A 14,101-nucleotide genomic window follows, 5' to 3' on the forward strand; every position below is an offset into this window, starting at 1 on the left:
CCCAGACAACTCACGAATCGATTCTTCAAAATTCTTAAGGTCGTCTCATTCGGCTCCCGAATGATCATGCACCGTCTGGGGCAAGGGCAGATTCATCAATCTATTCAGCTTAACTACCCCAGCCGGCTCATGAATCGATTATTCAAAATTCTTAAGATTCATCAATATATTCGGCTCAAATGCCCCAGACGGCTCACGAATCGATTCTTCAAAATTCTTAAGGTCGTCTCATCCGGCTCCCGAATGATCATGCAACGCCTGGGGCAAGGGTAGATTCATCAATCTATTCGGCTCAACTACCCCTGTCGGCTCATGAATCGATTATTCAAAGTTCTTAAGATTCATCAATATATTCGGCTCAAATGCCCCAGACGGCTCACGAATTGATTCTTAAAAATTCTTAAGGTCGTCTCATCCGGCGTCGGAATGATCATGAACCAACTGGGGCAAGGGCAGATTCATCAATCTATTCAGCTTAACTGCCCCAGACGGCTCATGAATCGATTCTTCAAAATTCTTAAGGTCGTCTCATCTGGCGTCGGAATGATCATGAACCAACTGGGGCAAGGGCAGATTTATCAATCTATTCGGCTCAACTGCCCCAGCCGGCTCATGAATCGATTATTCAAAATTCATAAGATTCATCAATATATTCGGCTCAAGTGCCCCAAACGGCTCACGAATTGATTCTTCAAAATTCTTAAGGTCGTTTTATCCGGCATCCGAACGATCATGAATCACCTGGGGCCAGGGCAATTTCACCAACCTATTCGGCTTGAATGCCCACAATACTCGACATATGAGTGATAAATCAATATTGTCATAAGATATTCAATCTCTGAAAGCTCAAACACAGCAATGATTTTATCCAAAGTAGTTAAAGGCAAAACATTCTTCATTAACATAACTTCACAAACTGTGTACAAGTGGTGGTGAAATAACAAGGAAATTTTCATTAATAAATTGAGCGCAAATAGTAACCAATTTATACATGAAAACTACCCTAAACCAACAAAAGTCTACCGAACAAAAACTTACATCGGAATTAAAAATACTTAATAAAATTGAAATGTCTCCCAGATCAATCCTCGGGGTCAGATTCAAGTGGCTCAACGTCCACTTGCTGGTAGGGAATTGGCAAGGCCAATGTAACTCCAGCGGCAACAAGGGCTTTGAGCCACCCATGTTTGAACCCCCGATTCTCGAATTTGGGGACTTCATCTACATATTCCGTGAAGGCGGCACTTTTTCTTACCTCAAATGCCGCAGAAGCCTCGGAATCGGCTTTTTCCTTGGCCGCCTTGAGCTCCTCTAACTGAACCTCCACCTCAGCAAGCGCCTCCTTGGCTAACTTGAGTGATTCTTCGCTCGCATTTGCCTTACTCTCAGCGTCAGAACGGAGCTATTCAGTTGAGCAAGCCCTCTCCTCCTCTGTTTCAGCTCACGCACTCTCTATTGCGGCTCTCATCACTTCAAACTCAGCCCTACTCTTTTGACCGTCCGCCACCATTTGCAAACGATCAATCTTGCCAAGGGCATCATGCAGGTGGCGGCCTAGGTCCGCGATCCTGCCAACCGTCTGCAAAACAAGTTGGGATCGTCAAATACCTTAATGAAAACAAATTCAAGAGAATTTGAGATGGTCACTTACCAAAAGCGCCGACTGCGCAGATAGGGCTACGGCCATAACATCCGGTACGGTGCGAAAGGCTGCGTTGTCAGCCGGCAAGGAAATTGAAGCCGCCAGGCTCAACGCCACGGCTGGATCCTCAATGGCTGAAGCGTTAGAAGAGATCGGCGTATCTTTGATCTTTGGCTGAACAATAAAAGGAGAAACCACGTCCAACTCTTCTAAACGAAGCCGTTTGGAAGCAGGGCTAATCTCCGACCCAGCCTCTCCCTCAGCACTACGCTTTTTACCCCGCTCCTTCGGAATCAGTCATTCGTCAATGACCTGTTGTTCAACCTCTTTCCCTGCTTCGGCCGCAGCAACCTGAGCCGTCTCTTCAATAACGGGTACGAAAGTTTTAATCAAGGTGGGCTTAGAATGGGCGGCCTCGGCCTTCTTTTGAGCATCCATTGGCTCGACATTTCTCTTTCGCGCCATCTGCGTAAGGCTTTCCCCAACCATACCTTCGAAAAAATGGCCGGGTAGGTCTCCCAAATTCGCAAAAATATCTCCAGAAGAAAACTCTGCCCAACTCGAAGTGGACGGTGCAGGCTGGTTAAGTCCGGCAGCCTGGAACGCCGAGCGTATCGCCTCGTCGACCTCTTCGGCCTCCTCAGTGACCTCTCTGGTTGGTTCGGCAACTACCTCTACCGCCGGCTCCGCATCTTCCCACGAATCTGAATCTTCGAGGCCAATTTGCCTAAGGCTCTTGAAGTTGGGAAAGAGAAGAGCCGAAAGGTGTTGATCGCCGGATGGAATTGGAATGTTGTCCGCGGCCGAGAATGTAGTATAAGTAGGTTCGTATCGGAGGAGTATGTGAGCAGCTCTCCCTTACTTTTGTACGTTTGGACGGCCGAAGTATCTGAGTGCAGACTTAATTTCCTCAAGGACTGCGTCGTCGGTTGAGGGAAGAACCTTCTTCAATCTGTTACCTGCAAAGAAGAATGGGTGATTAAAGGAAAAAAGCCGAATAAAAGGCAGATCAACAAACACGAGGCGTTACATGGCAACCTGGATCACCCTTCCATCTGGGAATAGGGTCTAGGCGGTCTTCGCCTTCACCGAGCTCCCAATTACCTCGGACATTGACCATTACGTCGTCAACTCTCTTACCAGAACTGGCAAGCATGGTTATCAAGTTATGGTTAGTGTCCTTGGCCCTAAGAAAGTATCGCCCCAGCCGACCGGAAGATTTGGCCAAAGCGTAACAGTGTCGAATCGCCGGAATGCCAAGGTTGATCCTAAGGCGTCAATTCAACTCTATCACCCCCATGATGATTCGAAAGAAATTTATGTTGGGTTGAGAAGGAATCAGACTCCAATAGCGAAAGACGGCCCTAAGCAATGGATGTAGGGGAAAACGGACTCCGCCCTCCGCTATGGATAAGAGAGGGAAGACGATCGTATTTTGATCCTCCCTCTCCATATCAAGAGTACTGTTCGTTACAAAAGATAAGTGGACATTGTCGGGAATGGAAAAGTGTCGCCGGAATCTAGAAATACGACCCTCAGAAAGGAGGTCATTCAAGTGTTTAGCCAATTTCGCAGGGATTCAAGGTTCCACCGAAATCAAAATGACAAACAGAAAATAGGATTGCAAAGAAGAGAGAAGAAGACTTACAAGGAGTAAATGGGGCAAGGATAGACGGAGAAGAATTGCAGAAAATGCGAGTCAGAGAAGGGATATCCGTTGGCGGTCCAAGAGTCTCGAATACTCGACGAAATGTGCACTCGAAAGGACTGAAATTTCAAATCGCAATAAATGCGAGACGCACGAATGAGGCAGGAAAGTGTAATGATGACCAAAAAGGTGTGCGCATTCTGACATCTGTATTGGGGTACGCGAAGCTGCCTGACCTATTTTGACTTTTCCAATTCAAGACCAAACATGCCGATTAACTACCATCAATGGGGAGTTCGGGGGGCAATTGTGGGAGTCGAATAATGGCAAAATCAGAAGGTGCGTACCATAGAAGACTGATATTAATCGGCTGTATCCTACGAGAATGGGAAGCCGAATATAATACATGTGCCGAATAAGTGTAGATCCTTAGAGCCGAATAAGAGAAAGGACAATGATTAAAAAGTAGGCCCTGGCCCCGAGGATCAAAAGGAACAGGTATAAATACAGGAACAATGGATTGAGAAAGGTATGTAACAATCACTTTTTGCTTAACTTAGAAGACAAGCTATTTTGAGTACAAGAACTGACTTGTCCGTCGGAGTGCTAATTTCGGCACCCCCGACCGGAGTGTTTGTGTCTTTTCAGGTGACTAGCTGAGGATCACTAGTGTCTCCCAGGATCTGAAGAGTATTTCCAAAACCACTTCTCCACACTTTCAATTAACATCCTGCATCTATCACACAATAATCTTACTTCGTGCATCTATTTCACAATTTCATATCACTCGCACTACCTTGTGCACCTTTGTGGTTGTGTGCCACTCGCACTATCTTGTGCACCTTGTGGTTATGTGTCCCTCGCACTGTCTTGTGCACTTACCTAGTCTAGGGGACCTTAAAATCCTGCATTTACACTCGCGCTGTTTAGCGCATCGTACTGTCTAATGCATTTCAAATCACTCACGCTTTCTTGCGCATCGCACTATTTTGTGCAGTTTACACTCGCGCTTTCTTGCGCATCACATTGTTTTGTGTTGTTTACACTCGCGCTTTCTTGTGCATCGCACTTTTTTTGTGCAGTTTACACTTGCACTTTCTTACGCATCGCACTATCTTGTGCATTTCATTACATGCTCTTATCTTATATAGGAAATGCTCGTATCTTTTGCATAGAACTTGCTCACGCCGTCTTGTGCACCTTACCTGCACTTGTTAGTGCATTGCATCGCGCTCTGCACTTGTTAGTGCATTGCATCGCGCTCTCTTGCGCACCTTACCTACACTTGTTAGTGCATTGCATCGCGCTCTCTTGCGCACCTTACCTGCACTTGTTAGTGCCCTGCATCGCACTGTCTTGTGCATTCACCCTCATTCACATTGTCTTGTGCATTGCATTACACTCACGCTTTCTTGTGTATCGCACTGTCTTGTGCACCTGTGTAGCACTATTTTGTGCATTCACTCTACATCGCACTGTCTAGTGCATTTCAAATTGTACGTGCCGTCTCACGCATTGCACTTGTCTAGTGCATTTCATCCTGTTTCGCACTGTCTTGTGCATTTTCCCGGTCTAGGAGACCTTAAATTCTCTGAAGGTGCAATTCCTTTGGTATTTGTCGTGCCCGAACGACTTTTCGGTGGTCTGGTATAGCCACCTGCCTGTGTTAGTGGTGAGTTCCTAAGAGATCAACTGAGACGGTGGAAACTAGAGTTCGAACGACCGATGCCTAGAACGCAAAGGTTCAGGATTTCTGAGACTAAAGTCTAGTTTAAATACCCAGGAGTGTATCCTCGGCTTGAAATCTGTATGGCAGCCCCATAGGTTGAGGTAGAGGGTATGCGCCTCAATTCTGGATACTGAACCAACCTAGTCTGTCACCCTGTTAGAGAATAGGGAAAGCTGTGACCATAGCTAGGGAGAAAAGTTGTACCTGTGTGTAGACACCCCATTTTTGACCGGCCTTAAGACTCAGACGTCATCGATTGAGCGCTCGATGATGACGCATGTTGTGCTCGTTCTAAGGTTACAGAGTCTCGGCTGAGAGCCTTACCCCCGGACGTCGGGACTCTTTTGTGCTTTGCCTCGGTTTGCAAACCAGGTTCTGTTTTCTCTTCCCGAAGGGAGGGAGAGGTCTCGTAGACCATCTCTCAGTGGTCGTAGGCTACATTTCGTGGTCGTAGGCCACTGTTCCCGTTTGGAGACCAGTTTTTGGTTTTTGGAGCCGTCGGCCGTGCGCCTCGGTTCGGGACCGCTTAACTTTCTCTGTTTGCTCCGATTTTTGGCACACACCTTGTTTCCTCTCTAGAGGGACACTGTGGCCCGGGAGACCACCTTCGTGGTCGCACGCCACTTTCGATGCTTAACAGTTAGTTTTCGGGGCACCCGGTTGTGCGTTTTGGCCCCCGAACCCTCATTTTGCATTAGTCTTGGTTTATTTTTGGTATGGACCCTATTTTCATTGTTTGGAAGGTGGTACAAGGGTGGGAGACCACTTTTCTCCTGGCAGCCGATTTTCTTGTCAGGTAGCTGGTCTCCCTCACTTTTGGGTCACAATTACTAGTCTCCCACCACACCACTAGCTTGCATTCAATTGGGAGACCACCAATTAGGGTTGCCAACCACCTTTCTTCAACTTGGACCTTTTGAACTGGTCGGCCGACCAGGGGGAGTGGTCAGCCGACCCCCTGAACTGGTCGACCTGCCTCCTCCTGCCTTGTCCCTGTGAGTTGTTGCCAGTTGTGCCAGCTGGAAGGCACAAAATTGATCCTTCATACACGTGTATGGAGGATCTTCAAACTTGGTTTTTGGCTTCATAAAGAAGCTTTGGACCTCTTTGGCTATAAGAGAGACCCTCTCCCTCATTAGCAAAGGTTCAGAATTTTTGGTCTAAGGCATATATACCTCTCTCTCTATATCTCTACATTCAAGATCAAAAAGGGCCTTGTTCTTGCACCATTGCATATCAACCCTTAGCCTAACACCTCCAACACCAACCTAAGCTTCTTGGAGGTCATTTGCAGAGGTTAAAGGCTGAGTTTTTGGTCCGGAGGTTGCTGGCCTTGCTGAGCTACAAGAGTAACACACTAGTTCCCTCTTTTTAGCATTGTTTTGATCTTTGTTTTAGCTATACTTGCAAGCATATTTGGGCTTTGTCATAAACTGAAAAAAGTCTTATTTTGAGGTTCTTAACATGTTTGTTTAAGACCATTTTTCTGTTGGGGGTCGTCTACCCCCTTTGCATGCTTAATTTCATCTCATTTTGAGCCATGCCTTAGGGCCTTTGCATTGACCTTTGTTTGGTCTCTTAGCCACTGAAATCTAGTGGATTTTCAGTGGCTAGCATGCTGTTTTGAGCACCAAAATCAGAGAGGGGTGACCCTCTCACCCCTTGTCTTGTTGACTAGCATATTTGGCCTAACAAATGAGCCCTTATTTGCATGCTTCCAAGCCATGTTTCAAACCATTTTTGGTGGGTTTTAGGACCTGCATAGGCTCTGTCTAGAGCCCATTTTTCCATTTTGGGTGTCCATCTAGCATGTGTAGAACAACCCTCTTTATAGCCTATCAAAGGAGCCTATCATTCTTGCATACATAGACCATGTTTCAGTGGTTTTTTGGGCTTTATTTGGCATGTCATACTTCTGAATTTTTCTGGTTTAGTGACCTCTTGAATGCTTCATATACTTGTAGTGTAAACCCTCTTCACTAGCTTGTATTGCATACTACTTTGGTCTTTGATTCTAGCACTTTTTGGCCATGCCTTAAACTGGTTTTGTGCATGTTTTGGACTGCCTTAGCTCTATTTTTATGCCTCATGGTCAAATGATGCTTTCTATGCATGGTTGTAGTGTGATACCCTTGCCTAGCCTTGAGTTTTGAAGCCTATTGCATGCTTATACTGAGGTGTTTTCATGTTTTGGCGCCATTGGGCATGTCATTTCAGAGCCTATACTTGTGCCATATTCCCACATCTTCCACTCTTTAAATATGTTTAAGAGTCGCGCTTAAATACCTCATTTATGGACCATTGCATGAGCTTCATTTCTATGCATTTTGAGCCATCATTTTAGACCACTTTTCCATTGTCTTGGACCTACCTAGGGTCTGTTTAGGGCTGGTTGGGTCATTTGAGCATTGCTTTGTGTACCTCTAGTGTAATGCACTTCACTAGTTTCGGTATCCGGGCCATCTAGCATGCATTGTATGAAGTGTTTACATGATTCGGGACCATCTTGCATGTCATTTCAGAGCTGGAAAATGTGTGATTGTATGCCATATTTCATCCCTTGCCATGCTTTGGTAGATTTACATTTGGTGCCTTAGGTTTGGTCCCTTGCATTTGTGCATATTTGCATGTGTTTTTGTTGCCTAATTTCATCATGTTTGGCCACTGATTTGAGTGTGGCTGAGGCCCATTCATTTTAGTTTAAGTCCATCTTGCATTGTGTATGCCATGTCCATGTTGTTGCATGCTTGATCGTCGCATTGTGTATGCCTTGATTATGCCTTTGTGTATGTCCATCGTCATATGTGCGTTGTGTATGCCATATAGCGTCATGTGCATTGAGTATGTCATTCGTAGTTCATAGCATTGCGTATGCTAGTTGCACCTTTGCATGTCATTCCTTGCATGTTTGCATGTCTTAGTTGCATTTCGTTTAGGATTGCATGCTAGTTGTTGCACTGTGTTTGCATGCCATGCCATTCTAGTTGTTGCATAGTGTTTGGAGTAGGGTTTAGTCCAAACATGGGAAACGAGGGACGTTTTGTACTCAAAGTGACGAAACGTGCTTCGATTCCCGGTCGCCAACACTCTTGATTACCCATGATGGAGTTTAGGCCTTATTGTATTTATTTGTGCATCCATTTCACATTGAGTCATGCAATTCGACTCCTCGGCCATCATGCATCGAGATGCGTGATTGGTGGCACGAGGATCGAGGACTACACTCCCTAGAGCTTATGCAATGACGGGGAGAGTGGTCGTGCACACATATGTTGAAAATACTTTGACATGCCCCTTTCTTGCTCTCTGTTGCAACAAACCGGAAGCCAGCAGCAAAAACTGGTCGGTAGTATCCCTACAGCATGGTAGAGTTTCAGCCTTCTAGAGTTTTGTACAGTGTTCTGGGACCAGTTGCAAACAGAGGCAAATCGGGGCATCACAATGGATTTTCCGACAAGGCGACTCGAGCATGCATACATTCCTTATCATTCAAGACCGAGCTGAGGCAGTCCATTTCATATGTTTTGCATGCTAGCTTATTTATTTTAGTTAAATTTGTTAATTAATTAGGGTTGTGTAATAATTAGCTGTAATTTGTTATTCATTCAGTTGTGTATTATTTATTCAAACCCTCCGAGGGGGGCAATGTTGTAATAAGTGTGCTTGTGTGTGATGTATGTCTTCCAATCCCACGTCTTTCTCCCTTTTATTTACCAGCTTATGATGGTTAGTTTTAGGGCACGTTTAAATTAGCATCCTTATGCTCGTATGTTTGCATCCATTCATCTGTTTTGCATGCACCGGGCTCGGCGCATCATACTAACTGCATTGTATTTCAATTTCGAGTTGAATACGTGTATCAGTTGTTGCATTTCATATGCCATTTTAGAATAGCTGATCCTATCTTAGTTGCATTTTTGCATGTGTTGCATTATGCATTTCAGCATAATTAGGATTCATGCATGATTTCTAATTAGCTTCTTTCTTTGGCTTGGAGTACTCAGTAAGTATTTATGCTTTAACATCCTTGCATGTGTGTGAGTGACTGCCATGATAGCATGCTTACCATGAGGCTATGTGCTTACGTGATATAACTGCATGAATGCCTGTGGGTGAAGGTTGGGTTGCTTGAGTTGGAATAATTCGTCGAAACCCGTGTTTTAGCCTACTTGCGAGTAACAAACTTCAATCCATTTTCAAAAACAAACGGATATGCGATGCTTTGTTCCAACTTAGGCAATCTAGTCTATACTTGTTTTGCTATGCGCATCACATAGTAATTCTAGGGTAAATAACCGGAATAAGAACACATATGTTTTCAAAAACTCGATATCATGGTTAGTAGAGGCCGATCCTTGATCGGGCGAGCGGGGGTGTTCACGAAGTGACCTTCCCCAATCGTACCCAAGTTCCCGAGCCGAGGCAACTTTGGTGATGACGGACACGTGGCCTTAGGCACGAGTCAGGGTTTTCTAAATTCTCCAAAATAAAATATTTAGGTAGCGACTCTATATCTGGCAAAGCAGTCCATGTCTGGCACTTCTTTCTAAAAATCAGTTTTTCAAAACGATTTGCCAGATTTGGACTCTTTGATGATTCATCGGTCTTGCATTGCACTCTGCGAGATTAGATACAGGACCGTGACATTGAGTCCGAACTGTTGTAAGCCCCAAATGAACAAAACGGGATTCCCTCCCAAGACGTTCGGGGACGTCTACACTGTGGTTCAACTGAAAAGAAGGGGAAGATCTCCATCAGCATGAGGTGAGTCACAACATAAGGTGAGTCATCACCAATTGCCCCTGTAAGGTACCTTCACTTCCTAGCTACTACATCATCTATTATGTCTATCGCATTGTATATAGTATCTGTTGCATGCATCTACTGCATTATCTATTTTATCGTTTGCATCCTTTCCATGTTAAGCTTAGTTTGGCATGTGCCCATACTTTTCGTGTTAAAGCATGGTTCTGTGATAATGCATACTGTAACAGCGCCCGCGTGGGGCCTCGTGCTACAGCTCGGACTCGATTTGTGTCACGGTTCTTAATCTGAACCAAAGAGTCCAAATCTGGCAAATCGTTTTGAGAAACAGATTTTTGAAAAAGTAGTGCCAAACATGGACTACTTTGCCAGATACAGAGTCGCCACCTAAATATTTTTAAAATGGGGAAATTTAGGAAACCCTGACTCGGTGCCGAAGGCCACATGTCCGTCATCACCGGAGTTGTCTCGGCTCGGGAGCTTGGGTACGATCGGGGAAGGTCAGCTATGAGCACCCCCTTTCGCCCGGTCCGAAGACCGGCCTCTACTAACCGTGATATCCGTTTTTGAAAACTTTATGTGTTCTTATTCCAATTGTTAGCCTAGAATTACTATGTTATGCGCGCAGCAAACAAGTATAGACTAGATTGCCTAATTTGGAAATAATCCGTTCAGTTTGAAAATGCTTTGGAATTTGCTACTCGCAAGTAGGCTAAAATACGGATTTCAACGAGTTTTTCCAACTCAAACAACCCAACCTTCACCCACAGGCATTCAAAACAGTTTAACACATAAGCATCTAGCCACATGTTAAGCATGCTGTCATGGTAACATTCACACTCATGCGATATGCTAAAGCATTAAAATACTTACATAGTACTCCATGCCAAAACCAAGAACTTGTTAGCAAACATGCATGATCCAAGTCCATGTGAAGTGCCTAATGCATCGCATACAAAATGTTGCTAGAATAGGCTCGGCTATCCTAAATATGTCATGTGAAAATGCACAATTAACACATATTCAATTTTGAATTGAAGTACTGATGCAGTTAGCGTGATGTACCGAGCCTAATGCATGCAATACAAATGCATGGATGCACACATGCATAGCATAAGGTATGCTAAAATAAATGTGCCCTAACCTACCATCATAAGTAGGTAAATAAAAGGGAGGAAAGAAGTGGGGATTGGAAGACATGCACACACACACCCACACTTATTACAGATTTGCCCTCGCTCGGAGGGACCGAATAAATATTACAAATTAATTAACTACGCAAGCTAATTAATATTACAAATTAACTAATTTAATTAACAAATTAAATTAAACTAATTTGAGCAGGAAAGCGTCTCGGGAAACGCGCCACCATGCACAAGCTGCCTCTGTTTTCCTTCCTTTCCTCCTCTGGAGGCTGTCAAAGCCTCAGGACTACATCCTTGGACAGAGGGGATCACCACCGGCTAGATGAAACTTCCACCGGCAGTGTAGTATGGCCATCGGCACAAAATAGGGACTGTCGGCAGAGAAAATTGTGCCGGTCGGCACATTACACTGCCGGTCGGCAGAGTATTCCTGCAGAACCTGCAACTCACAGCAACAAAGGGCAAAACAAGGCATGGCAGCATATTTCAAGGTATGTATGCATCAACCATGTCTCTTATCATTGTGATGACTCAAAGGGACATGTGCCTCGGTTCTTGGACCACCAATCATGCATTTCCATGCATGGTGGCCCAAAGAACCGAGTATGCATCTTTGATTTCAAATGTATGCACACCAATCAAACAAATAAGGCCCAATTCCTATCACCAATTCAAGGAACAAGGCATGCATGCAAGATGCAATGCAACCTAGGCATACAAGCTAGGATGCAACATGGCGTGGCAAGGCACTTATGCAAGCATACAAGCATGCATATGGCAATGCAAATGGATGCAAAGATGGACTTAAACATGAATTAGGCGACTCTAAAATAGGCCTAAAACAGTAGCCATAAGTGCTAAAGAGTGAGGGCTAAATGGCATACACATACACATGCACATAAGGACCAACACTTAAGCATGAATCAAACAACATTCAAGCACACTTGAAAGAAGGAAACATGGACAAATTAGCATGCAACATGAGCCTTAAAATCATGTTATAAAATGATGCCAAATCAAATTATAAATCAAGTCAAGCATGCAACAAAAAGTCCAAGTGTTCAAGGCAAGTCGATAAGGCATTGAACTACACTTATCATGACCAAACATGGCATGCATTAAACAACTAAAAACAGATTTTTAGCATGTTAAAACAAGGCCAAAGGACTCCTTAGATGGCATCTAAGTGGCCCAAATTCAAAGGCATGCATAAGGCACCAAAACATGGAGCATTGCAAAACATGCTTTCAAAGCATTAAAGAGGCATGCGAGGCAATCAAACAAGCATGGAAATGGGACTGAAATGACATGTAGAATGATCCCAAATCACCAAAACAATGCAAAGATGGCATGCTACACATGCACATACTCAAGGCCAACAAGCCCAAATACAAAGGAGCTATATAATGCATGCAAAGAGCAACCCAAACGACTATGGACAGAGCTAAAGCATGGCAAAATAAGCACATAAACTTCACAAATGCAAGCCTAAAACATGCTCCAACAAAGGCTAACAACCTAGAACATGTTAAGGCACAAATAAGGCATTACATGGCAACTATGCTAAACATGCATAAGGTTCCAAAACCAACTTGAAATCATGTTATATCATGAATATATAAGCATGAAAAACATACCAAACATGCTCAACACACACTCAAGCATAGGCTTCTTTAAGAGGCCAAAATGTGCCCTTTTCAAGGACAACAAGGAGAGGGGGTGGCCCTCTCCTTCTTGGGACTTCAAAGCATCATCTTCACCACTGAAATCCCTCAAGATTTCAGTGGTGAAGAGACCTCAACACCAAAATCCCGGAGCTAGCACAAAATGGCTCAAAATGAGGCCTTTCAAGGCCTAAGGGTGGTCAACAACCCTCAAACAACAAAACACTCTTAACGAACAATAAAGAGGGCTTAAAAATAGAACTTTTTTATGTTATACAACAAGCACAAAAACAGCTCTAAGATAGGTATAAAATCAAAGCAAAAATAAGGGAAAAAGGGACTAGTTTCTTACCCTTGTAGTCCTCTTCAACAATGGTGCTCCAATGGCCTTCTTGAGCTTGAATCTAACACCAAAATCTCAAAACACACTCTTTAGAACCTCAGCTCCTAGAGGAAGGTGAAACACTAGGTGTTTGTGTGCAATAGTAAGGCACAAAACACCTAGTGAACAAAATGGAAGAGAAAGAGAGATAGATTGTGTATGTCTAACCCTAACCCTAGAAAACCAGAGCTCTCCTCTGTCTTTTCTCTCTCAAAAATGTCTAAGCCCCTTTTTTTTTTTTGCCTTAGAGAGAGTTCTCTCTATAAGCCTCTTGTAAAGCTTATCAAACAAGCTTTGCAAGAGGGAGATCCCTCCATACACGTGTATGGAGGGGAGAAAAAGTTATACAGCTGTCCAAAAATATCTGCAAAAGCAGATGAACAGCAATCGGCCGGCAAAAAATGCCATCTTGGCCAAACAAAGTGCCGACCGGCACAAAAAAGTGCCGACCGGCAACAAATAGTGCCGACCGGCAAACTAAATTGCCGGTGGCAGCAAAAACCAGCCGGTGGCATCTAGCCACTGCCGGTGAAGGGTGGGGATGGTCTACAAGCCCCACTCTGCCTCTCAAAGGCAAGATGCAAGTGTTTGGTGCAAAACCAGACACTAAACGGTCGAGTTCGGGGATCCTGAGGCATGGCGCGCGAGCCGAGACCTCCGAGAACTCCAAACGAACACAAACATGGATAATCACCGAGTGTTCAAACGGTGACGTCCAAGTCTTGAGGACGGTCAAAAATGGGGTGTCTACAGTTGCCCCTCTTTGACAGAACTCGAAAGTCATAACAATGACGGGAGTGAATGTCAAAGCCCAGAGACGACCCATTTTTGACAAGGCCGAAGACTCAGACAATCATGCAATACAAATAAGATATGCGCCCGGAGGCAGGGGCAAAATGCAAGACAATGCACGGAGCCGAGCAAAACTTATGATCATGCAAAGAAAGCTGTAATGAAGCAAACATGCAACAGTTTTAAGCTAGCATACCAAACTACACTACAGTGCAGAAAGGATGTAAGAGAATTATGGAATTCTCAAAAAGTCTCACTCGGGAGATACAATACCTGTGCGGCTCGTCTGGTTGCACCAGCTTCAAATGAACCGTACATACAATATCGTGCCTGAA

The sequence above is a fragment of the Camellia sinensis genome, chromosome 5 (genome assembly GCF_055761805.1).
Source record: "Camellia sinensis isolate YWXY chromosome 5, ASM5576180v1, whole genome shotgun sequence".
NCBI lineage: Eukaryota > Viridiplantae > Streptophyta > Magnoliopsida > Ericales > Theaceae > Camellia > Camellia sinensis.